At 40.2% G+C, this 27,962-nt stretch overlaps 1 protein-coding gene across 2 annotated transcripts in view; it reads right to left on the minus strand.

Moving 5' to 3' along the window:
* LOC124135341 overlaps positions 1 to 27,962 on the minus strand; it is an 88,375-nt gene that overhangs the window by 12,661 nt on the left and 47,752 nt on the right. The window contains exon 1 of one of the 2 annotated variants that reach the window (XM_046500626.2): positions 20,899 to 21,287. The exons of the other annotated variant lie outside the window; for it this stretch is intronic. The gene's annotated coding sequence lies outside the window, so the exon portion shown is untranslated. Of the gene's footprint in view, positions 1 to 20,898; positions 21,288 to 27,962 lie in introns of those variants that run through there. 2 annotated transcript variants of the gene reach the window in all.

The raw sequence follows: 27,962 nt of genomic DNA on the forward strand, positions 1-27,962 counted from the left end.
TTAACTGCTCATGTTTCTGATACCGGCCGCCACCTCCAGACAAGGGGGCCATTCATTCCAGAAGATTGCTTCAACAAGTGCTGATCACCTCACCAGGAGCACATACAGACTTGTTAGATGGCTGACATGCTCCGAGAGAGTGAGTGAGTTTGGTTTTACGCTGCTTTAAGCAATATTCTAGCAATATCATGGGGGGGGGGGGGGGGACACCAGAAATGGGCTTCACACATTGTACCCATGGTGGGAATCGAACACTTTAACCACTAGGTTACCCAACCGCCCATGCTCTGAGAGACTAAGGGATGTTGGTTGTTGTCAAAACTTTTCGGGAACCCGCCATTTTTCACATTAAGTTTGACATGAGCTGATAAACTGAAGATGACAGCTACCTCAACATCAATAATAAGATGAGATGCAAGCCAGTCAGCCAGGAAGAGTGAGTGAGTGAGTGAGTGAGTGAGTGAGTGAGTGAGAAGGTGGATGCATGGGGATTTGAGTGAGTGAGTTACTCGGAGTGAGAGAATTAGTGACTGGGAGTGAGAGAGTGGGTGGGGGTTGAGTGAGTGAGTGAGTGATGGAGTGAGGTGATTTGGGAAAGGTTTTGGGTGGTAATGTGGAGGGAGAAATATTTGGAAGGGTTTGAAACCTACAAACACCACTCCAAACACAAAGTTCGTTGAGTGTGATCGAATGGGAAAATAATTATCAAAGACAATACCCTAGATAGCTAGATTGTATTGAAGACACACTATACAGATCATACAAAGGATCTGTATGCATACAGAAACATAAACAAAAAAGTGAACCAATAAATGGATGAATAAAATTTCAAGAAGGATGAACATAAGTGGACTTCTCACTTCGATTTATGACAGATCAGCAACATGAGACACACTATCAATATATGAAAGTGCCAAGCATTTGCATAGTCTCAAACTGATTACGTTTCATAAGTTTTCCCAGACACGAGATAATCCTGATGTCAGACAGACAGAACATGGCACAAAGCAGTGTGTGTTTCCAGCCATCCCCACCCTGTCACGGAAACGCTCATCATCACACAACTGAAACAACAGCTCCGGCAAAGAGAAGCATTTATGTGAATCGCCAGGAAAAAGGCCCTCTGACCAACGTTCAGTAGATTGTGAGTCTGGCAAGATGAACATATTGTGATATTAATCATGACAGCACGATCAGAATGTTGGACGGCACAGCCATGCCAAGGGGGGCAATCTTCGGGGATTATCTACGTCAAAATTAACCAGCATTACATGCATCAGACATTCACTTTCTATAGAGGATGGTACGCTAGTGACTGTAATGGCCGCTCGTAGAGTGGTATTGCAGACATCAGTAAAAACGTGGGACAGGAAGTCAAGGGTCATTGTCATAATCCAAATGTTGGCAATCAAAGTTTTAGAATTTTAAGTCTCCTTTGCAGAAGAATATTGCAAACATGATAAAGTTATGCAAAATGTTGTGCAAAGTTGATATATACTGTTTACAACATTCCCTTTGACAAATGCTGCTTCTATAGTCCAAAATAAATTAATATTAACACTGTCATCACTGTCCCCCTAACCTACCAACCACCTCACTTCATTTTTTGGTTCCCATGCTAGCACTTACAGGTGAAGATAAATTACTATGTGTGTTCTCATATTTCTTAGCTTCTCAAAATATACTTTATATATTGTCCTATTAAACAATCATGTATCATTCCTTGAATTTGTTTAAAAAATAAGCTAAACTGCCTCTCAGCGCGGTATACAAATATTTAGATGACGATCTAATAATTTGTTGTAGCTTAATAATAACATTCGGTGATTGACCTTGAAGTTTGGCATAAGCAGTGGGTTTGTAATATACCGTATCAGACGTGATAAAATTACGAATTAAAATAAAATTCAAAATTAGGAATAGGGGTCTCTTATTAGAATATTATTTTGGTGAAAAAAACAGAGTTTAAAGATAAATTTTGTGGTTTATGCTGACAGCCTGAAATGTTTATGTACGACAGATATATTTTTCCAGAATTAAATTGCCCATAATTAAGAGTGCATATAACACATGAGTGTGTATTATACATGAATAAATAAGTCTTGTGTACACTGATCAGTTGGAAGGGGGGCTAATTTGGATTGTTCACTTGCAAATATATTAGCAAATATTGCTGTGGGCGCTTATTGGGAGCGGGGCGCTTATTACGTCAAATACGGTAGTTGGTCTACCAAATAGATATCCCAGAGATGGAGCACTATGGCGTACATCCCACAGCAAAGGTATGGCATAAACAGCATGCAAATTCCAACAACCATATACAGGGCTACTATCTCTAACAGACTACCAAACGATTCATCATTACTTATTCAACCTTGATAACAAAACTGATGTGTTCAAGTAATTAAACACCAGATTCTACAACCAGGTCAAACATGATCGACAGATGTTGTTTACAGAGAACATCTGATCACATGTTTAATATCATAGAATTTAAAAACATGCAAACTAGATTTATCTTATTATCCTACGACATTTGTATTTATTTTATATCTAGTTCATAAATGAAATGAAAATTATCCTTTCAATTTAATTTTTGAAAAAAATTTAATAAACTAATTTTGTCCACGATAAGCATTTATTGAAAGAAATGCATTCATATAATTATTGAAGCCATTTCCTGTCTTTCATCGCTCTTAAGCAATCAGTCGGTGACGGAGTGCAAGATCTTTTCGTTGGAAACAGACAGCGACAGTGTTATCCTTGACAGTTGAACTTGACAGGTACGTGTCAAATTGTATACAACACATTAGAAATTTACGCGTTTTACTTTTCAAAGTGAAATGTACGCATATCCGATCCCAGGCATAAGATAGCAAATTTAGGAAGCATTCCAGTAGATGTTTATGTACATACTTCAAAATAAATCATAGACAAAATGACTGAAGGCACAAGCTAGTGCTTTTCATATTTTTTATATTGCAGCAAAATCTACAGGATGGGATTTACGAGGGGCTTGCTTTGTTGCAGTGGTTGGGACAACAGTGGTGACTGTGACTGATGGCGCACTGTTTGCCAATTTTTTATAAATTTTTTTCTAGTCAGAATGGAGGGGATTTGGAAGCCATCTTGACTTAGTCTACTTGATACAGACTTTGCACTTGTCAGATTGCAGCAATTTGAAATCGGTTCTGTGCATCGCTATGGTGATTGCATTGACAGATGTCAGGCGGATGACGTGACAGGCGACAGACATTTACACACAGAGGCGACAGCTTGTCTTCCTGCTATCCGACACAACTGCAAACCATTCCACAATGGGATTATGAGCTTGTGTGCTTGGCTAACATTGTCACTGTCAAATAGTCTTGTCCATAAATACAATTCTTGATCTAATCAAGACCCCTGACACTAACGTAAGTCACGGAACAGGGGTCCCTCACTGTGGCAGGCTGCTGAGGTGGGAGAGGTTTATCAAATTAAACGCTATTACAACTACAAACTTCAACAGCAAGTTAACAATGGGAGGAGAGCTGACGGTTTACCGAAACACAACTATTCTAGAACCCCAAAACAAATACAAGAATATTCAGTCAATATATATATTACCCACACAATATCTTTAGAATCAGCTTTGTAAATGCTTTGGTTCAGATGTTTAGTTTTTTCAATACCTTGCTTTTGCATGAGTGAGTGAGAGAGCTTTTAGTAATATTCCAGCAATATCACGACAGGGGACACCAGTATGGACTTGAAACATTGTACACATGTTGAGAAATGAATACAGTCCTTCGGTATGACAAGCAAACACTCTAACCACTCAGCTACCCAACTGCCACAAAAAGACACAGAAGAACAAAGGAAAAGGGGCAAGGATGCCAAGAAGCATCTCATTCACCGCTCTAACATCCCATTCTCCGCTCTAACATCCCATTCTCCGCTCTAGCATCCCATTCTCCCCTCCAACATCCCATTCTCCGCTCTAACATCCCATTCTCCGCTCTAACATCCCATTCTCCGCTCTAACATCCCATTCTCAGCTCTTACATCTCATTCTCAGCTCTAGCATCTCATTCTCCCCTCCAACATCCCATTCTCAGCTCTAGCATCCCATTCTCCGCTCTAACATCTCATTCTCAGCTCTAACATCCCATTCTCAGCTCTAGCATCTCATTCTCAGCTCTAACATCCCATTCTCAGCTCTTACATCCCATTCTCAGCTCTAGCATCCCATTCTCCCCTCCAACATCCCATTCTCAGCTCTAGCATCCCATTCTCCGCTCTAACATCTCATTCTCAGCTCTAACATCCCATTCTCAGCTCTAGCATCTCATTCTCAGCTCTAACATCCCATTCTCAGCTCTAACATCCCATTCTCAGCTCTAACATCTCATTCTCAGCTCTAGCATCCCATTCTCAGCTCTAACATCCCATTCTCAGCTCTAACATCCCATTCTCAGCTCTAACATCCCATTCTCCCCTCCAACATCCCATTCTCAGCTCTAACATCTCATTCTCAGCTCTAGCATCCCATTCTCAGCTCTAACATCCCATTCTCCCCTCCAACATCCCATTCTCCCCTCCAACATCCCATTCTCAGCTCTAACATCCCATTCTCCGCTCTAACATCCCATTCTCCACTCTAGCATCCCATTCTCCCCTCCAACATCCCATTCTCAGCTCTAGCATCCCATTCTCCGCTCTAACATCCCATTCTCAGCTCTAACATCTCATTCTCCCCTCCAACATCCCATTCTCCGCTCTTACATCCCAAGCTCTAACATCCCATTCTCAGCTCTAACATCCCATTCTCAGCTCTTACATCCCATTCTCCGCTCTTACATCCCATTCTCAGCTCTAGCATCCCATTCTCAGCTCTAACATCCCATCTTCCGCTCTAACATCCCATTCTCAGCTCTAACATCCCATTCTCAGCTCTTACATCTCATTCTCCGCTCTAACATCCCATTCTCAGCTCTAACATCCCATTCTCAGCTCTTACATCCCATTCTCCGCTCTAACATCCCATTCTCAGCTCTAACATCCCATTCTCCCCTCCAACATCCCATTCTCAGCTCTAACATCCCATTCTCAGCTCTTACATCCCATTCTCCGCTCTAACATCCCATTCTCAGCTCTAGCATCCCATTCTCAGCTCTAACATCCCATCTTCCGCTCTAACATCCCATTCTCAGCTCTAACATCCCATTCTCAGCTCTAACATCCCATTCTCAGCTCTAACATCCCATTCTCAGCTCTAACATCCCATTCTCAGCTCTTACATCTCATTCTCCGCTCTAACATCCCATTCTCAGCTCTAACAACCCATCTTCCGCTCTAGCATCCCATTCTCAGCTCTAACATCCCATTCTCAGCTCTTACATCCCATTCTCTGCTCTAACATCCTCTTTTGGTTGTCATACAAGTGGGATGAAAAATTGATATTTAATTTATGACGGCCTAAACTTTTTTAAAGAGAAATACACCTTGCAGCAGGCAATTTTTTTTACAACAGTCTGAAGAATAATTATCTTTTTCAAGATATGTTGAGAACAATTATTTATTTTTTTATAACATCCCAGCTCCCCCCCCCCCCTCCCCTAAATATGAAATGGTCAGTCCCTTAAGCATAACCTTTTGCCAGGTAAGTAAGTGTAAGGGCTAAGTGGAAGGATGTGAATGCCTATCATGCACATGTTCCTGATTTTGCTTTCCATGTTGGTACACCATGTAAACAGCCATTCCATGCTCCTCCCTGCTTTGCTACAATATTGCCAAAAAAACAAAGGAAAATCTGGTTCACACTAACTAAGTTGTAATATGGGTACCAGGTAGTTTCTTAATCTGTATGCATTGCACCTGCATTACTGACTCTCACAACTCATAAGCTAAAATGTAACCTGTTTGTTTAAACAAGTTACATTTAATGTGTACACATTTGATACAGATATATGAACATATTTTAACTGTGTTAGTACATAGATAAATAGCATTTATTATTTTATTGATTTAAATAATTAATCTGCAAACCTATACCAACAGTGTCAGAGACAAGAATATTAATCACTGTGGTCTTGGAGGCTTACAGGAATGGATGTATATATATCCAGCTTCATACATATAAAATACATCCATCTCAAGATATGGTAATTCAAGACACGAATATATTCACATTGAAAACGAAATTGTCTGTACCACAACAATTCTTAAATCATTTGTTATCTGTGTAAAAACTCAACTTGAAGTGCTAAATCTTAACTATCCATTTCACTCATCTGATAAACTTTATTTATCTCAATTCTTTTTCGTTCTTAAGTGTCACATTTTATCATTGCAAATCTTGGCATTAAATAATTGCCTTCCTGTGCCGATGTCTACCTAATATGATGACACGCGCCCCTGGGCTGCTGTTCCCCGTACCTTACATACAGTGTACTACATCAACATTTGACGTATGATGATTTTTATGTCAGAGCATATATATATCGATCCTGTACAATAAATTATTTTTTTGCAAATTCTGTCAAACTAGATACGCTTTTCTTACAAAGAAAAGGAATTTTTTAATATTTTGTTGTTGCTGTTTTTCTTTTTAGGAATAATATATTTTTTTTCAAACATTTAAATTTAAAGTCACATTTTTGAAAATCATTATTGATTCCAAATGGGAAATATCACTGCTATTCACACACATGTAAGTATCTGGTATTTCCTGTGGTAACTGTGTTGCAGCGAAACAGGCAGCCTGCATGTATAATGTGGAATAGTGCTGCTTTACATGTATATTCATGGTTAAGTCATGTTGACCTGCTGTGATTCAAAGTCAAATAGAGCAATGAGTGAGTGGGTGAGTGAGAAGGATTCCAAGCCACTAACAATATAGTTGCAGTATCATGGCAGGAAAACACCAAGAATGGGCTTCACACATACCGTATTTGACGGAATAAGCGCCCAGCTCTAATAAGCGCCCAGGCGATATTTGCTAGTGTACAATCCCAGTTAGCACCCTTACCGATTGATCAATGTACACAAGACTTATTTATTTGTGTATAATACGCACTCGTTTGTAATATGCACCCTTAATTAGGGGCAAATCAATTCTCGAAAATCTATCTGTCGTATATAATACACACACATTCTTCTTTTATATCATTTCAGGCTATCCGCATAAACCACAAAATTTACAATCTTTCAACCTCGTTTTTAATCTCACCAAAATTATATTCTAATAAGAGCCCCCTATTTCTAATTTTGAGAGTGCCCTGGGTGCTTTTAACGTCGAATACGGTATGTGGGGATGAGAACCCAGATCTATGCGTGATGAGCCAACACCTTGACCACGAGGCTACCGAGTCTCACAATGAGCCATACTACAACAGACTGACTGGTGAACTGTTATTGATAACAATATGAATCAGGGAGACAATATTTTGATGAGGTCTTTGAAAGGCATTTAGAAGTGATTCACATAAGGAAGAGAATATATGGAAGTCAACTTCTTTATTATGAGGAATACAACGTTTCGGAGTATATGCTTACTCCTTCATCAGGTGATCAGGTGATGAAGGAGTAAGCATTTACTCTGAAACGTTGTGTTCCTCACAATAAAGAAGTTGATATCCATATATTCTCTTCCCTAATATTTTGATGGTTGAGTTACATAAGTAGTCATTATTGAATAATTTTTCACATTTTATATTTTGATATTATCTTTTTGTCAAGTTCATATAGCTGGTTATTTTCAACAATAGCATGTGAACTTGTTTCTCACAGGCCTGTATGTGTACTGATATGAAGGCCAGGGTGTGAATTATGTGAGACGATTCCCTCACATCAGGTGACATGCAAGAGTTCCAGAACACATGGTGCCAGGAAACCCAATTCCTTCTTACAATTCAAGCAATATCAAGCAGCATTAAGCTATATACCGGCTCCACTCTTGATTGGTCCCCGGCCGCGTCATACCAAAAGACGTTAAAAGATGGTACTTGTTGTTACCCTGTCGGGTGCTTGGCACTAAGGGGTTAAAGCAAGGACTGGTCGGCTCGGAGTCAGTATACTGTGTCTGAGTGGGGTATTCATGTAAAACTGCGGCCAGGTATCTCAGTGGGCTAGCACTATAAATCGGCATCAGTCCGGACTAGTACAAGCAGCCACACAAACACACACACGTGCATGCACGTTGCTTTATAAGTGCAATAATCTTGGACGCGACGTTAAACCCAATTTCACCTCACCTCACCTCACCTTACCCACTCTTGATTGCTCATGCTTTTCCTTGACCAGGCTAAATTATTGATAGGCTACTGTAATATTGCTGACTGGCGTAAAACCACATTCACTCACTCACTCACTCATCATGGTCTGACTACCAATATATTTGATAAAATGTGACTGAGGGAGTACACTACTTTCAGTACACCATTTTCATCACAGCGAGGGACACCGGAAATGGGCTCCACACAATGTACTGGAATCAAACCCAGGCCTTTGGTGTAACAAGTGAGTGCCTTAACCACTGGGCTACCCCTCCACCCCCATATGTTAAATAGAAGACAACAGCATGCACATGAACTAATGATTTGAGATTACGCTCAACACTGCCCGCACATCCATATGATCCTTCCTTAAAAATTGACATTTTCTGTACAGCCGATATCTGAAGCCTCTTATAGTATATCTTGCCACAAATTCATGTAGAATAAATCTTAAGTCCCCATTGAGTCATTATGAACAGTCATACCATATATTTTCAAAATCCCTTGACAAAAACATCACCTTGTAAATCAAAGTCTTTAACCATGTGATTCCATATCATGGGTGAAAACTTTCTACATTACTCACAAGTTACCATTCCTTAAACAAAGACTTCTGTCAACTCGGCAATAAAATATGCCTCAATCATATCTGATGTCTTCACAACAAAATACCCTTAAATCATGTCCAATATTCTTCCTGGAAATTCAATAAAGACTAAGAAATTTCTGCAAGTGACAATTCTAAATATTTACGAGTGCAAGTCGCCTACTCAAAAATGGCAGACAAGAAAATGTAGTTTTGATTCTTCAGCCAAAGATTGTTCTCAGAAAATGCAAAAGATGATTGATATGGAACCGGGGCTGTATTCAGATAAACACCAGATATATGGGCACAGCCAAGCCACGGTGTCTACATTTAGATACCTATCAGCACACGAATAACAATTAAAGATATTTATTGTCGGAATATTCAAATTGTAATGATTAATTGCCATGCAGCCTGGAGCCTGTAATCAGTGTCTGACATCTTAATCCCTCCGCCCGAAGCACTCTAAGGGAAGATCACGTTAAAACTTATATGTTTATTTGAGACATTACTCTTAATCCTCTTGACAAGGATTATGGCTTTTTTCCTTCGTGATTGACGCAAGCCAGCTTGTAATAATGAAAAATGTTTGGCGCATTAGACAGGAAGAAATAACAAGCAGTATCTTATCAGCAGGCAACACATTCCAGACAGGGCCAATTCCCCTTGTAGGCTGTGTCATATGACATTGCTGATAAATGCAATTAAAAATCGCACTTGAAAGTTTGAGTTATGGCCGAGAGGGGTGAGCTCCGCAATCCATCACCTCCCAGAGACAATATGCTGTATGTGAGAGGTCCGCATCATTAAGACTCTGCCCCAGCGCCATAATAACGCTACGATTAGACAGAATCAAAATATTTATGACCTTATGTGGGGTAACCAACAAAAGATTTATGATAATTTTCCTGTCAAAAGAATGGTGGCATTTTCACAAAAACATCATAATTCATTGTCAGGCTGTAGACAGTCCGGAACCACACAAATGATATGTTCCCAATGGAGGTTGATGGGCCTTGACAGTTGCTATAGCGACGTCATTGGAGGGATCCATCATTGTCGTTTATCATTCTTATCACCAGTGCCTTGGCACCGACTTGATGTGTGAGCGACTAAGAGCGTCCTTGTGCCCACATACAGTGGACGTTTAATGCAGGTCTATAACATCATGCTGAACTGCGACCACAGCCATTTTCACCTCAGACTGCTAGTCCAGCTTTATACAAGAATAGCCACATGCTGGTCCCCACCCCCATGCTTGTTACTTCACCCCCCAGCCTGTCCCCCTAAGCTTCTGTGGGTGATTGATGGCAACTGTCAAACTATGCTAAGTACATGGTACACATCTCTACCTCTCAGTCCGACTCCTGTGTCAAACACGCTGGCTCGATAACTCGACCTACAGGTGATTAACTAGTCAAGCACCTCAAAGCTCTGATTACACTGGCTTGTGACTAATCCAGCTCTTAATAACTCTCCACATATCCTCATTAAAACAATGCTACAGAGGAGGGTATTTTTTCAACACTATCCATTATACACGCACTTAGCATATTTATGTTAAGTCGGAATATATTAGATCACCCGAACCAGCATCAGTTTCAACTACATGGATTCCTAATGGAACATTCCTGATGGAAGTGAAATAACCTAAATTACATAAATTGATAAAGATGTCATATGTTTGTTGACAGCTCATGTAGATATGACACAGAACGAGGCTTGATGGAGAGGTTTCATGGAGAACCCGCCTGGTTATTTTACACTAAAAAATAGACAACAGCTAAATACACACCATAAAACTCCTTTGCCTTGTTTTATTTTTTAGTGCAATTTGTCACATAAGCATAAACATGCTCTGCACTGTATGAAATAATCTTTTCTTAGAAAAGGAAAATAGATGAAAATTCATTACCTGTTAGGCCAATACTTTTTGGATAAAATCTATCCTGTCAAATGCACCTGCTCAAAATGTTTGCCTAAGTGTCATAAACAAAAAGGGGGGGGGCTGTGATTTCAAATGGAAAAAGACCCCATTGCAATAGATTGTTCCCTAAACCGTTCCACAAGTTCAACAAGAACTTGAACTCTCAATCACATTTCTTGTACAATTAAATAAACAGACATTTGAAAGACAATGACAAATCCTGTCAATGATGACCTTGGCTACTTCATCTCGTCCACCATTTGGGTATTCTGACCTCTGACCCCCTGTTTTATGGCCAATCAGGGCACCTGACAAACAGCACAACCAGGCATTAACCTGGAGAATCCCACACAGAACATGTCAACTTCTGGTCGTAGATTTCAACACAACCGAAACTGATCACACTTCACGCATCATCCTTCATGTTCTGGATTAGGAACTGACAGTACCCGTAATTAATACTGTAATCGACAAGATCTATTGTACATAACATTAATCTGTCACTCCCAACACCTGAGTCATCCCCTTACAGAGGAGGGGGGCATCAGGGCGGGGAGCCTGCCAATGACAAGGTGACAGACGTGTCACCCTACTGTCAGTCATCTTGTACATATCATGTTCATTTCACTTTCCATGTCTGATATCAACCAAGATGGCCTGTGAGTGGAATGCTACGATACCACTAACATAATTTCCAAGCTCAAAGTCATTTTCCTGAAAATGTCATAAATCAGAAGGTTATTCAGAGAAAATGTAAAGGATCTTATATTAATATTCACAGTTAAAACTTGTCCGGAGATTCCAGAATTATGAATTACTATTCAGAAACTATATTACTATGTACTATTTATTTACTTATCCAGAAATATTGTCAATCTGGACAATTTCACTAAGAATTATCTGTCTGGGTTAATGTAGTTTCAAGAAAGTAATTGATAAAGGTTGTTGCATCATTGGCTACCATAGCATGGTCTTCTATTTAGGAGAAATTAGTTGTAAACAAAAGACCACAGCAGGATTCTCAAATTTTGTCAGTCACAGAGAGGAATTGAACAAAGTTCAAGAACCTTACTAATGCTTCAACCACCAGAATAGTACATGGATTCTGAAACAGATTCCGCTCCAAGTTTGTTTGTTGTAAATAATCCAGCTACATAACAGAGGTCTGTAAGTAATTGAGTCCTGACCAGCAATCAAGTGACTGACATTGTGAGCAACGCTCCACACCTTCTGGGTATGATGACACATTCAACGAAGTCACTGAGCTGAAGGTTCTGTACAGACACTGTGGAGCAGGGTGGGTGATGTAGGTTCTGTACAGACACTGTGGAGCAGGGTGGGTGATGTATGTTCTGTACAGACACTGTGGAGCAGGGTGGGTGATGTATGTTCTGTACAGACACTGTGGAGCAGGGTGGGTGATGTAGGTTCTGTACAGACACTGTGGAGCAGGGTGGGTGATGTAGGTCCTGTACAGACACTGTGGAGCAGGGTGGGTGATGTATGTCCTGTACAGACACTGTGGAGCAGGGTGGGTGATGTATGTCCTGTAGACACTGTGGAGCAGGGTGGGTGATGTATGTTCTGTACAGACACTGTGGAGCAGGGTGGGTGATGTATGTTCTGTACAGACACTGTGGACCAGGGTGGGTGATATATGTCATGTACAGACACTGTGGAGCAGGGTGTGTGATGTATGTTCTGTACAGACACTGTGGAGCAGGGTGGGTGATGTATGTTCTGTACAGACACTGTGGAGCAGGGTGGGTGATGTATGTTCTGTACAGACACTGTGGAGCAGGGTGGGTGATGTATGTTCTGTACAGACACTGTGGAGCAGGGTGGGTGATGTATGTCCTGTACAGACACTGTGGAGTAGGGTGGGTGATGTATGTCATGTACAGACACTGTGGAGCAGGGTGGGTGATGTATGTCCTGTACAGACACTGTGGAGCAGGGTGGGTGATGTATGTCCTGTACAGACACTGTGGAGCAGGGTGGGTGATGTATGTTCTGTAGACACTGTGGAGCAGGGTGGGTGATGTATGTCCTGTACAGACACTGTGGAGCAGGGTGGGTGATGTATGTCCTGTACAGACACTGTGGAGCAGGGTGGGTGATGTATGTCCTGTACAATCACTGTGGAGCAGGGTGTGTGATGTATGTTCTGTACAGACACTGTGGAGCAGGGTGTGTGATGTATGTTCTGTACAGACACTGTGGAGCAGGGTGTGTGATGTATGTTCTGTACAGACACTGTGGAGCAGGGTGTGTGATGTATGTTCTGTACAGACACTGTGGAGCAGGGTGTGTGATGTATGTCCTGTACAGACACTGTGGAGCAGGGTGTGTGATGTATGTTCTGTACAGACACTGTGGAGCAGGGTGGGTGATGTATGTCCTGTACAGACACTGTGGAGCAGGGTGGGTGATGTATGTCATGTACAGACACTGTGGACCAGGGTGTGTGATGTATGTTCTGTACAGACACTGTGGAGCAGGGTGGGTGATGTATGTTCTGTACAGACACTGGAGCAGGGTGGGTGATCTAGGTCCTGTAGACACTGTGCAGCAGGGTGGGTGATGTAGGTCCTGTAGACACTGTGGAGCAGGGTGGGTGATGTAGGTTCTGTACTGGGGGTCAGGCTACACCTGGCTTACACAACCTGGTGACTCCAGATATTACATGGTTAGTGATTTAACAATTTTAATACCCAGTCAGAAAAATAACCTGTGACCAGCTGATGGCTAGGTGGCTATCTTAAACACCCACTGTGTTTTCCTTAAGGCTCTGAGCCCTATACAAGCTTTGGTGTCCAAAGTTAAGTTTGAAAGTAATTGGGTCATTGTCATAACCGTAATGTTAAAACTTATACATTTTGGCGATCTCTAGATTCAAATAAATGTCACACCAAACTTCAAGGAAACTCCTTAATTTTGAACACTGGGCATAGTGTCATTTGTTCTAAACTTCACTATTTCTTTCCAAGTATAAAGTGATCAATTGTTATTCAACAGTTAATAAGTTTACTGTGTGTATGATAAGTCACTTTAAGTGAAATTCTATATCGTAACATTAACTATAAAAATCTATCACAAGTTATATTATGTACTGTCTTTGTTTGTTTTTCTGTAATAAATAGGATGACACGGCCCAATTATGCCTGCCCTTTACCTGGTAGATGAGTGGGTGGGTGGGGTGTGTGTGAGTGAGTGAGTGAGTGAGTGAGTGAGTGAGTGAGTGAGTGAGTGAGTGAGTGAGTGAGTGAGTGAGTGAGTGAGTGAGTGAGTGAGTGAGTGATAATCCAGTGATTGATTTCATGAGCATCAATCCACGCAATTGGGATCGATGACATGCATCAACCAAGTCAGCGAGCCTGACCACCCGATCCCGTTAGTCGCCTCTTACAACAAGCATAGTCGCCTTTTACGGCAAGTATGGGTTGCTGAAGACCTATTCTACCCCGGATCTTCACGGGTCTCACACATTGTACCCATGTGCGGAATCGAACCCGGGCATGATGAGCTGGTACTTCAAACACTAAGCTATCCTACTGCCCCAATGATAATGATGAACATCATATTTACAAATAATAGCTCCTTCATTAGCCATCCCTAAAATGAACCTGATGTTAACATGAATCATAAAGAAGGGACTTATCTAAGATTCAAAGCAAGTTGGGAAAAATATATTTATTTTCTTCAAAATTGGATATTTTAAAAAAAAATTAATTCTAATTTGGGAATTTTTTACTGACATCTCCTGCAGACTTAATATCGGCCTATGAGCAGGTCTAGATAAATTCAGTGATTACCTGTATAACAATTACTATTTGGAAAAGAGGTAAAATCTGAAAAGTTAATTTGAAGTTCAAGAAAAAACTTGCAGTTGCTTTTAGATTGAAAAGGAAGAAGTGCTACAAATTAAACCATAATGACAATTTATTACAAACACAGCCAAATGCAAAAGAGAAAGAACACAAAACAATCTGAGCATTGGGTGATGGATTAGTGATAGCACATCACATCTGAATGAAGAGCTAGAAACCAAAATATTTTCTTTGCAATTTTCTCTGCAAGCTGAACTGATTAACCCAATTAGCATATATTACTGAAACCGACCAAGACTGACCTTGCCATGTACAATATCCCTCATGTCATTGGGTGTCAATTTCACTCGGATTGACACAATATTAGTCTAATTTCTGCTGTCAAATGGTACTTGTGATTGATATGAACAACTTCAATCGCTTGAAGCAATTTACCACAATTATGGCCCAAATGGGAAAGTTTCAGGCTCACAGTGTAAATAACCATTTTTCTAAGGAGCAAGCAATTTTTTACCATGAGGTATTTCAGTTCGTTTCAACAGAATGTTTTTTTAAAACTCACAAGTCAAAAATAAATTATCAATTATTGTGTAAAGATATATCATGTATGTACTCATTTAAAAGCCCTTTTTTGTCATGTTCAAATAAAATATAAAACAAGATATTTCACAAACTTTTTTTTTTTAAATAGTGTTAAGATAAAAGAAAGCGAAGACAGTTGCAAGTAAAGAGGCAGAAACTGTGAAGACTTCAACAGAATTAGATTGAGGAGTCCGCCTTTGACAGTGGGTGCAGGTGATCGTAGCTGTTCTTTGTTTCAAACTGTCAACTCCTAAACAATAGCTCCACAAGTTATGGCCTTTGTCTGAATGATTATCAGTAGTCCATCTTTCAATGTTTAGCATGCTACAAGGGGCAGTGCTACATGCTGTAGGGGGCCATGAGAAAACATCACAATGCTGTTCCATTTTGTTACAAATAATGTATACATGTTTAACTTTTAACCTTTGAGATAGGGTTTTATCAACATTCTTCCATATTAAGAACATCCCAGTTTGGCATTTTATTAAAACCATTACTTGTCAAAGATAAAACATTTTTTTATGAGCAAAGTATATTTTGTGTTAAGATGTTGAATTAAAAAGAGGTAAATGTCAATTATTGAGCCAATGAGAAATTCATCAGTTATAATTTTCTTTAAATAGTTATAATTATAATGAAATATTTACAAAATTGCTCTTCTGGTATCATTAAATTAAAATTAAAATTAAAATAAAATCAATTAAACACATCATAAATGAAAAGGACAATTATAAAATGTCCTCTGATTTCTACAAAAGAAACTTGTTAGTTACTATGATTAAAATATGATGTTCCTTCAGCAGAAAACAGTATATGAAATATAAGATGTTATATGAAATATAAATGCCGAGGATAATTAATCAAATATATTTAATAAACAAGTTCACAAATGAAATTGCACAACAAACTGGAAACAAAATTTTATTCCTAATAACAGCACTGGTGGCCTATCAACTTGTTTATTCTCAAAATTAATTGCCCATGACCATACAAACCAGGAAGTGACAGAGTAACAGTTCCCACTGAGGGGATCAGAGGACTGGTATGTTTAGTGTGTGAAATGTTTCAGTCTGTGGTGGGTCTTAATGGCAGAGTGTGTATCATGGAACAGAAAGAAGAAATGTACAATGCCATTGTCATGTGACCTCTTGGCTACAATTGCATCGTAAACACATGATATCATTCCCACCCCATGATGCCTTCTGATTGAGAGAGTGATGAACATATGTAGAAGATTCATTTTGAAATATATAAATTCTTGAAATGTAATTTAAGCTTTAATCTAACATTCCAAAAAATGTTTCAAAAAATATATCCTAAATGATACCTTCAATGCATTTAGTTATCAAGAAAACAAACATAAAATTCTAAAGAAAATACCCAAACCTGCCATTAAAGCAATTTATCCAAATAACATGCATAATTGTCCAAACCATTTTCACTTTGCAAATAGAAATCAAGTTGTGATGGAAAACGATAGCATGAAAATGTAACCAGCAAGAAAACAAAGTGTGTGCCCTGACCCTGAATATTTGAAATATCTCCAAGCATTGTGCTCTGTAGATACCCAACACTTGTCTCACTCCTGCCACCACTTCAGTGCATGCGACACCTGTACCTACCTGACACAAAGGGAATGATTGATGCCTGTGTCGAAACACTCAAATCAATTTCATTTATGAAAAATACTTTGACAGGTAAAGAAACTGTTCATTTGTATTGTAAACAAACCCTTACTAACGTCAAGACTGAGTTTTGTGAATAGTGAACAGTGGATATTGAATAGAGGATAGTGAACAGTGGATAGTGGATAGTGAATTTGATATTTTAAGAATAAGTCAAGTGTGCACATCTTCCATTCTGAGTAAAAACAGAACACTGATAGGTGTATTTACTTCAGGATGTTTTGGGGAACAGATTAAGGCATAACTACTCTGAGAGGTCTGAGGCATCGCATAATTAATTGAAAATGTTGACCTATCACTTTAAAGGGTTATTGCCAGGGACCAAGTTCATGTTTGTTTGCTGTTTAACGCCACACTTGGCAACACTCCAGCTATTTTATTGTGGCCTGCAAATAATCAAGTCGAGTGATTGATATTGTGAGTGTAGCGGCCATAACATTTCCGAGGCCTGTGATGGGATTCAAACCACGGACCTTCTGATCAGATGTCGGATGCCTTGTCCACTTGACCAAAGAGGTAAGGTAAGGATGTCATCTGTGGGATGACTCCATGCCCTGCTACATGAGCAATGTAATAAACTAGTGAAACTCATTGGCCCAAATGAACACAGCAGAGGCTGTCTGAAAGCTGAGATGAGTCCTACTGTGAGTGAGTGAGTGAGTGAGTGAGTGAGTGAGTGAGTGAGTGAGTGAGTGAGTGAGTGAGTATGGTTTTACGCCGCTTTTAGCAATATTCCAGCAATATCACGGCGGGGGACACCAGAAATGGGCTTCACACATTGTACCCATGTCTGGAATCGAACCCGGGTCTTCGGCGTGACGAGCGAACGCTTTAACCACTAGGCTACCCGACCGCCCCGAGTCCTACTGTGAATATTCATGACTGCATGTGTACCATATCACAACATGATGTTTCAATCAACTGAAATTGATATACTTATGAAAATATTTCCCTCCCCAAAATTCACAAGTTTCAAACATCTATTTATAATGGTAATGTATGAAAAGTAACAATACTCTACGAAAATTCAAATAATTTTAATCTAAATACAAACCGCCTTCATATCAGTTTAGCGTTGAAGGCTAACATTTACATATGATTAACAAGATGTATTTATTGTAATACATTATCACTGATGAGATATGTTAGTGTCTGTAGCCCAGCAGTAGATGTGGGTTTAATGTTCCAGAGAGTTACACCAGTGTCAAAGGAGACGTTAAAACTAATACATCACAGCTCTGTAAATCCATCAAGTGTGTCAGTAGAGTGTATATCACGGAATTAATATCATGGTAATTGATTATGCAAATGTACACGTGTCACTGAAGGTATGACATGATGGATGACATTTAAGTGACAGACTGGAGAAGAAATGTGCAAGTTTTATTATCATGGTGATTTTCTAATGACAGGTGCCCCTGGCTACAAAGGGAGGTAAGTGAAGTTGATGAACATTATATCAACACTGGGCTAAGATGGCTTAGATGATCATGACTCCTATACTTTAACATAGGCTTACAATAGTCTTAGCGCTAAGATCACTTTGTGCAAGTGGGCCCTGTTATGAATGGTGGTCTTTACTAAGACTGAGTGAGTTGGGTTTGAAGCCACTTTTAACAGTATTCAAGTTATATCACAACATGTTAGCTTGAAGTGGGAGGAAATCCCAAAGTGATGCAGATCTCAGATGGTTTATCCCTTTGGTGAAACCCACAAGCACAGGTATTGTACTGACAAACCTAGAAACATAATTGATGTGAGCCAGGATTCAAACCAACAATCTGAGATTTCTGGTATGCCAAAGGGAAACAACTCTGTATAGAGACTTTACCTAAGTGAGGAACTGGGAGATAAATATTAAATAATGTTTCTTGGTTTAATCATAAGATAAAAGTCTGATATTTTTAGAAAGAAAACTGCTATATTTAGCTCAGTGGAAAAAAAGATAAGATAATAATACCAATAGTTTCTTTCTATATCAGATTTTAAAATATGTCGTAAAAACACTCCCAAGGCTTGACACCTGAAGCAGTCAACACTTACCAGCAAACATCCTTACCATGTTAACAGAGAGTACAGTTTCACGTCATAACAATTCCTTGCCTACCAGTTCTGGACATAGCACAAAGGTGTGACTGTCTTCTAGACGACTAAACATGCATGCCTTCAACACTGTCATTGTGTATGCCATTTAATAATCAAAAGTTGGAAGAACCTGAGAGACGCCATTTTTCTTGATGACTTGATATTTGTTTCATGTTCCATGTGTGATTGTGTGTACTCTGATATATTTGTCACGTGTGTGAGTGAATGTTGTTTTACGCCACACTCAGCAATATTCCAGCTATATTATGGTGGTCTGTAAATAAGAGTCTGAACGAGCCCTACCAGTGGTTGAAACCATGAGCATTGATCTACACATTTGAGATATGATGACATGCCTCAACAAAGTCAGTGAGCCTGACCTGATCTTGTTAGTTTCCTTTTACGACAACCACAGGTTGATCAAGACAAACTGTAACCCAAGGGTTTGAGGATGTGTTCTCATGATATATTTGTCATATGCGTGTGTGAGTGAGTGAGTGAATGTCACTTTATGCCACAGTCAGCAATGTTCCAGCTATATCATGGAGGCCTCTAAATAATCAAGTCTGGACCAGACAAACTAGTTTTTGGACAGCATGACAAATGATCTGTACCATCAGGGCACGATGATGATTAGCCCAGTGATACATTTTGACAACCTCAACATTTTGCGATTTTAGCCACTAGTCCGAAACCCAAGTCTAGTGAAAATCAGCTTTTTCTACGGTCAGTATTGTAAGACTACAATCTAAAGAAAATAATGTCAAAATATATGTTTGGACTAGTAGACTAACTACTTGTATTTGGCATAGACTGCCTCAATAGTCAGCTCCTGAGCATGGCGTACTGAGGAATGTCCCTGCAGATGGGTAGATATTATATGTGCATGTGATATAGATACATGTATTCACTGTGTGTAAAATAGGAAGGTGTCATATATGTGTAAATACATTTTAAGCAATACTTTTGCAGACTACACCAACTCACCTGGGAATGCATTTTGATTATTTAGTTTCCTGAAAAAATTGAGCTGCATCATGATTGACATGTTCAGACATTCAGACCCAGTTCAGACCAATAATTCAGACAAAAGCTAAGTCACCCACCACACTGACAAGTTCAGGAAGACATACGTTTCAGTTCTTCTGTCAGAAAGTTAGGCAGAAACTTTTAAAAAACAACTCATTTTAATTTCTTATTTCTTTCCTCTCCATTATAACAAATCTGAGTAAAACGGACCGACTAAAAAATACTTCCTCTATACATGCCTTCAATCCCACCAGTGAGTACCCCCAATACAAATTCCCAAACGTGATTCTATGCTTAACACTAAATCCACCGTCAAATTGTGACATCTTGCTTTAGACAGTAAATCATGTCAAAATAATATTTTATGACTCTCAAATCTGCCCAACTGGGTTGTATATTTCGATCTGACATAAATTTTCCTCAGTCCATGAGACAGCTTTATTCAAGAATGACAGATTTATACAAGAACATGACATAAATGTGCTACCCATGACTTTTGTTCTCTTCAAAATACATTGCAGGAATATTAAATGTTTTTAAACAGCCATTATGGCTATGTCTGAGAATAAGGACCAAGTATATTCACTTCTTGGTTGCATAGATATTTTTTAGATATAAAAACCACCTGTTTGTTTCACATCCCTGTTGTTCCTATTATCTTAGCATTGTACAAACTGCCTGTCAAAACAGGATAATAAATCCTTCATTGAAAGTGACAGGAAGAGGGAAAAGTCTAAATTGTTAATATAGTGTTGGGCAAGGCTACTGTAACCTGATCGCATATTTACACCTCGAATCTGAATGTCATCCTTACGAAATGTACAAGCCTGTGTTACTACAGCAGAAAACCTGAGCCATCAAGCAACATGCATATCATGTTTGTTACAGTCAATCATGAAATAGACAACATACATACCACTGTGAGCTATTCAGCCAACATCTAGATGACGACATGGACAATACGACACCTCACGTCAATGACAAGTTTAATACAGTGTAGTCTGCAAGTGACATGCAAGATCGACTGAGGGAAGCACTCAGCCCTTGTCGCCTCGGTAATGTGTGATTGACAGGTGTCAGGTAGTGTGTAATAAGGTCAGGTGCTCGTGTGTGATTGCAACTGACAAGTGTGTCACAACAATTATTTCCCTGTGTCTGGATGCGAGTGGTCATACTTCTCTGTGATTGGGAGAACAGCTTGTCAAATATGGATCTAAAAAGTGTATGAATTATTTAAAGAATCTTGTGACATATCTCATGTCACGGAGATCGCAACTGTAATCAGTACCACTTAAAATTAATGAAACAGAATCCTGCAAAAAGCTATGAATATGAAATGGACAACGTGTCATGTTACTCCTTTTCAGAATATATGCACATAACCAGTGTTCCACAAATACGCTGGTCAGCAGGACAAATACCAGTGCACATTAATCAGGGCCAGCAATATTAGAATCAAGGTGGCGCGACTATGTCAGTCTTCCCATTTCGTAAACCAAGTGAAGGAGAGAATTTTGAAAAATATCTTTGATAGAAACAGGTGATACTTTAATCATATGCATCCAGTAAGTGTCTGTAGTGCACTGATTTTTCAGTAGCACTGGTCGCACTGGCTACCGGAGAAAATAACGTTTGCATTCCCATTAAAGATGAGCTGATTCAGAAAATTGGCATTCCTGGCTAATTTGATTCACGTCTTTACAAAATTCTTTTCACTTTGTCTGTAAAACAAAAGTTGAATGATGTAAATCAGTCTTGCAGTTGATGATTACCTAATCACACAGACATAATGTTTGCAGAAGAGGCCTGGGTAACAACATACTATTAAGCAACATACTATTACTTGCACAACATATTATCAATAGTTGACAGTGAAGAGGACTGCTGTTGAAAATCTGAAGATTTCAATAGTGTGATGACAGCCAAAATACAGGATTTATGGCACAAATGAAAAAGAGGTCCGTGTATTGAAAGAATTAAAATGTCTTGGTTTCACACATGTCACCCATAACAATGTCTCGTCCTTGACTGGAAACAGACAGGAGACTGTTGTGATAGGTTCCCCTTAACAGTCACTCTGCAAGTCTTGTGTAACCTCCGATTTAGGGATTCCAGGTTAAAAATAGCAACCTTTGCCTGTCCAACCATATGAGGCGACTAAATGGATCGGGTGGTCAGACCCAGCGACTTGATTGGTTCATTGTGTCACCGTACCCCCAACGGCGTGGATCTTTGTTCACAATATCAATCACTGGTTTGTCTGGACAAGCTTATTTACAGGTTGTCGTCATACAACTGGAATATAGCTGAATGCCGTGTATAGAACAAACAACTCTTGTGTAACATGTAGTCCGCAGGGATGAGAATGGTTTGTGTTTTATAAAAACACTGAAAGGTAGCTGGGGATCTGGGGAACTATACGACTATTGAATATACCATAATGGCATGTATCACAAAAGTAAACCTTGACATAACGAAATCCATGACATTTGAGGAATCTCTGAATCTGGTCTTCATTAGGGGTGAAACTATTCATCAGATAATCTTTGCATCCCAATTATACATGGCTAAATGACCCATTTCAATGAAATAAAGTATCAATAGCTTATACTGAGATTACTGTTAGATAGTAAAAATATGAAAACACACAGTCATTCCTTTTTCATTCATTTGTATTCAAAATGCCCTTGTTTGAACATATGTGGATTTCCTTTAAGAATGTGTTCATAATATGTTCCAACCCCTGCTGAATGGTGTATACAATAAGGAAGTCTTCATCAAAGGAAGGAAGTTCGCAATACAATAACACTGACAGTCCCACCTTTAATATGTTACATTAGGTTAGAAATACTCTCTTAAAGATAGGGGGCACGGGTGGCCCAGTCGTCTAAGGCGCCGCGATTCGCTGTGCAGAGTTGCGTCCCCTGGACACGCCAGAAACCTATGATTGTGGGTTCGAATCCCAGTTCACCCCGATTATGTTTCTAGGTTTGTCAGCACAATACCCGTGCTCGTGGGTTTCACCGAAGTGGTAAACGTCTGAGACCTGCATCACTTCGGGCTTTCCTCCCACATTAAGCTGACACTCCACGATATAACTGGAATACTGTTAAAAGTGGCGTTAAACCCAACTCACTCACTCACTCTTAAAGATACATTTGTCTTCATATTATGTGATTTGTTACAAAATGTAATGTATGGAATATTTTGTGTTGCTCAATGTTAGTTTTTACTTTAAAAGAACTGTTGACTAACTGTAATGAAACATCCCAGTACTTTCCAAACTGATTAATTCACTGACAAAATGTAGCTCATCCTCCAAGCCAAAACTCGGCTGCCGAAATAAATATACAATGCTTCAAAAACATTTTTCCATCTTAATTCTCTTGAATAAAACATTGGAATAATAAAAATACAAATTTCTAAAAAAATATTTATGACACTTCCTTCCACACCTCAATTAAATACCCAATTTAGAAATTAAATACAAACTGACTTTCTCCACTGTCAAAACCTAAATGTGTTATCGCCAGTGATTAAGGTCTGTCACTATTTGCGAGACAGGTTAACCCGAGGTGCCAATGAAATTGATTTTGTGTTTGTAACACCTATTTAAGTATAACATGAATCTTCTCCACTTCGATGGGTGGCCAGCGAGTACCTGCTCGTACTGCATGACTTACTGACAGTCTAGCGATTCAACACATTAATATATTCTCCTGAATTCCACATCATATTCCTCCAGTATTTGAATTACAATACTTTTGTTTCAAACACTGTCAATTATTCAAATACTGATAGTAGAGTTTTGCCATGCATGTATTTAATTAATCATTAACATTTTACAAGGGTTCATGACTTCTTAATGATTTTTATGAAAATCTTTAAAACTTAAATCAAAACAGATAAGAAAATTAATCAAGGTGCTCAATTTCAGAAGTGTTAAGAAGAGATAATATTGCTTAAAACAGTTGTGTATAATATTTCTGATTTCTTATCACACTGAATTAATCACGTAAATCAAAGTTTTTTATAATTTCTCTTATCTTTGAAGCTCATGGATGACTTGTATAAAAAGTGATTTTGAATAAAGGCTGATAATATAATTTGCCTCAGTTAAAGATAATTCACAGTATCTCAAACATGACTGAAAATTATTATTATTGCAAAGTAATCAATCACCATAGATACGAAAACATAGTAATCAGTCTGATCGCAGCAACCTAAATGTAAAATATGGTATAATATGTTGAAGTTCAATGGCTGAAGCTCATCAAAAGATTCAGGATTATCTGCAAGGTTTTATGTTTAAGCAATCACATTTTAAGTTGTAATTAAGTGAGTGAATGGGTATGGTTTTATGCCGCTTTTAGCAATATTCCAGCCATATCACGGCGGGGGGACACCAGAAATGGGCTTCACACATTGTCCCCATGTGGGTGACGAGTTAACACTTTAACAACTAAGCTACCCTACCACCCCTGTGGTTATGAAGAAAGGTATATTATATTCTATGTAACTTAATTCAATAATTGCGAAGTAGCTTTTGAAGATTGAGGGAGTTAGGACTTAGAATTATCCTAAAAGCCTGTATAAATCGCATCTGGATCACACGAACCACTGGTTGATAGCATGAGCAACATTTCCTAAAAGCCTGTATAAATCACATCTGAATCACACGAACCAGTGGTTGATAGCATGACGAACATTTCCTCAAAAGCCTGTATAAATCACATCTGGATCACACAAACCAGTGGTTGATAGCGTGAGAAACATTTTCTGTGTTTGACTTGCTTTGGTATGATGACATGAAGTCAGCTAGACGTTTATTTGTTTCCATTTGATCAATGTCCCTTATGGAAAGCATGGCACAAATGGGGCCTATTACATCACAGAATCCTCAGAGAGAGACAAGCATGGCATACAGGGGACCTATTACACCACAGAAACCCAATGGGAGACCAGTTTTGATGAACATGAGAGTGACAAAATGTATTGAGATCGGTAGCCATGTGGATACAGATGGGTGGCTATGTGGATACAGATGGGTGGCTTCATGGATACAGATGGGTGGCTTCATGGATACAGATTGGTGGCTATGTGGATACAGATGGGTGGCTTTGTGGATACAGATAGGTGGCTATGTGGATACAGATAGGTGGCTATGTGGATACAGATGGGTGGCTTCATGGATACAGATGGGTGGCTATGTGGATACAGATAGGTGGCTATGTGGATACAGATAGGTGGCTATGTGGATACAGATGGGTTGCTATGTGGATACAGATAGGTGGCTATGTGGATACAGATGGGTGGCTTCATGGATACAGATGGGTGGCTATGTGGATACAGATAGGTGGCTATGTGGATACAGATGGGTGGCTTTGTGGATACAGATGGGTGGCTTTGTGGATACAGATGGGTGGCTATGTGGATACAGATGGGTAGCTATGTGGATACAGATGGGTGGCTTCATGGATACAGATGGGTGGCTATGTGGATACAGATGGTTCGCTTCATGGATACAGATGGGTGGCTTCATGGATACAGATGGGTGGCCACATGGATACAGATGGGTGGCTATGTGGATACAGATGGGTTGCTTCATGGATACAGATGGGTGGCTTCATGGATACAGATGGGTGGCTATGTGGATACGGATAGGTGGCTATGTGGATACAGATGGGTGGCTATGTGGATACAGATGGGTGGCTTTGTGAATACAGATGGGTGGCTTTGTGAATACAGATGGGTGGCTATGTGGATACAGATAGGTGGCTATGTGGATACAGATGGGTGGCTTTGTGGATACAGATGGGTGGCTTTGTGGATACAGATGGGTGGCTATGTGGATACAGATGGGTAGCTATGTGGATACAGATGGGTGGCTTCATGGATACAGATGGGTGGCTATGTGGATACAGATGGTTCGCTTCATGGATACAGATGGGTGGCTTCATGGATACAGATGGGTGGCCACATGGATACAGATGGGTGGCTATGTGGATACAGATGGGTTGCTTCATGGATACAGATGGGTGGCTTCATGGATACAGATGGGTGGCTATGTGGATACGGATAGGTGGCTATGTGGATACAGATGGGTGGCTATGTGGATACAGATGGGTGGCTTTGTGAATACAGATGGGTGGCTTTGTGGATACAGATGGGTGGCTTTGCGGATACAGATGGGTGGCTTCATGGATACAGATGGGTGGCTATGTGGATACAGATAGGTGGCTATGTGGATACAGATGGGTGGCTATGTGGATACAGATGGATAGCTATGTGGATACAGATGGGTGGCTATGTGGATACAGATGGGTGGCTATGTGGATACAGATGGGTGGCTTTGTGGATACAGATGGGTGGCTATGTGAATACAGATGGGTGGCTATGTGGATACAGATGGGTGGCTTTGTGGATACAGATGGGTTGCTATGTGGATACAGATGGGTGGCCACATGGATACAGATGGGTGGCTACGTGGATACAGATGGGTGGCTTTGTGGATACAGATGGGTGGCTTTGCGGATACAGATGGGTGGCTTCATGGATACAGATGGGTGGCTATGTGGATACAGATAGGTGGCTATGTGGATACAGATGGGTGGCTATGTGGATACAGATGGATAGCTATGTGGATACAGATGGGTGGCTATGTGGATACAGATGGGTGGCTATGTGAATACAGATGGGTGGCTATGTGGATACAGATGGGTGGCTTTGTGGATACAGATGGGTTGCTATGTGGATACAGATGGGTGGCCACATGGATACAGATGGGTGGCTTCATGGATACAGATGGGTGGCCACATGGATACAGATGGGTGGCCACATGGATACAGATGGGTGGCTATGTGGATACAGATGGGTGGCTTCATGGATACAGATGGGTGGCTATGTGGATACAGATGGGTGGCTATGTGGATACAGATGGGTGGCTTCATGGATACAGATGGGTGGCTATGTGGATACAGATGGGTGGCTTTGTGGATACAGATGGGTGGCTTTGTGGATACAGATGGGTGGCTTTGTGGATACAGATGGGTGGCTATGTGGATACAGATGGGTGGCTTCATGGATACAGATGGGTGGCTTAATGGATACAGATGGGTGGCTATGTGGATACAGATGGGTGGCTTCATGGATACCGATGGCTGGCTTCATGGATACAGATGGGTGGCCACATGGATACAGATGGATGGCTATGTGGATACAGATGGGTGGCTTAATGGATACAGATGGGTGGCTTTGTGGATACAGATGGATGGCTATGTGGATACAGATAGGTGGCTATGTGGATACAGATGGGTGGCCACATGGATACAGATGGATGGCTATGTGGATACAGATGGGTGGCTATGTGGACACAGATGGGTGGCTATGTGGACACAGATGGGTGGCCACATGGATACAGATGGATGGCTATGTGGATACGGATGGGAGGCTTCATGGATACAGATGGGTGGCTATGTGGATACAGATGGATAGCCAAATGGATACAGATGGGTGGCTATGTGGATACAGATGGGTGGCTATGGATGGATATTGGCTGCATAGATGATCATAATCACCCGTATGACATCAAGATAAATCAGCCATTTGCATTAAGAAAACTGGGGTTGTTGATGATCAGTCATGACACTTGTCCATATCCAAGGTCATCTGTCTCCAACTAGCACTGACAACTGAACAACCCTCACACCCTCCCTCTGTGTCTATGAGGTGCCCTAATCCTCCCCGCTGGACACTGAATCTCTATCATGAGAAGACTGACCGATTTGTCCCCCCACCCCCCACCCCCAACCTGTCATGTGCTGCACTACCAACCCGACACTGACGGCTGAATAATCTCCCACATGTAGCTTTCACACAGAGATTACCAGGAGTTGCCTATCTTACCTGTCGTTAGCATCACACCTACGCTGACAATCTTGGCATGTATACACATCACTAGTCATTGGCAAGGTGAAATCA

Source organism: Haliotis rufescens, unplaced genomic scaffold (genome assembly GCF_023055435.1).
Source record: "Haliotis rufescens isolate VD_foot unplaced genomic scaffold, xgHalRufe1.0.p SCAF_19, whole genome shotgun sequence".
Lineage (NCBI taxonomy): Eukaryota > Metazoa > Mollusca > Gastropoda > Lepetellida > Haliotidae > Haliotis > Haliotis rufescens.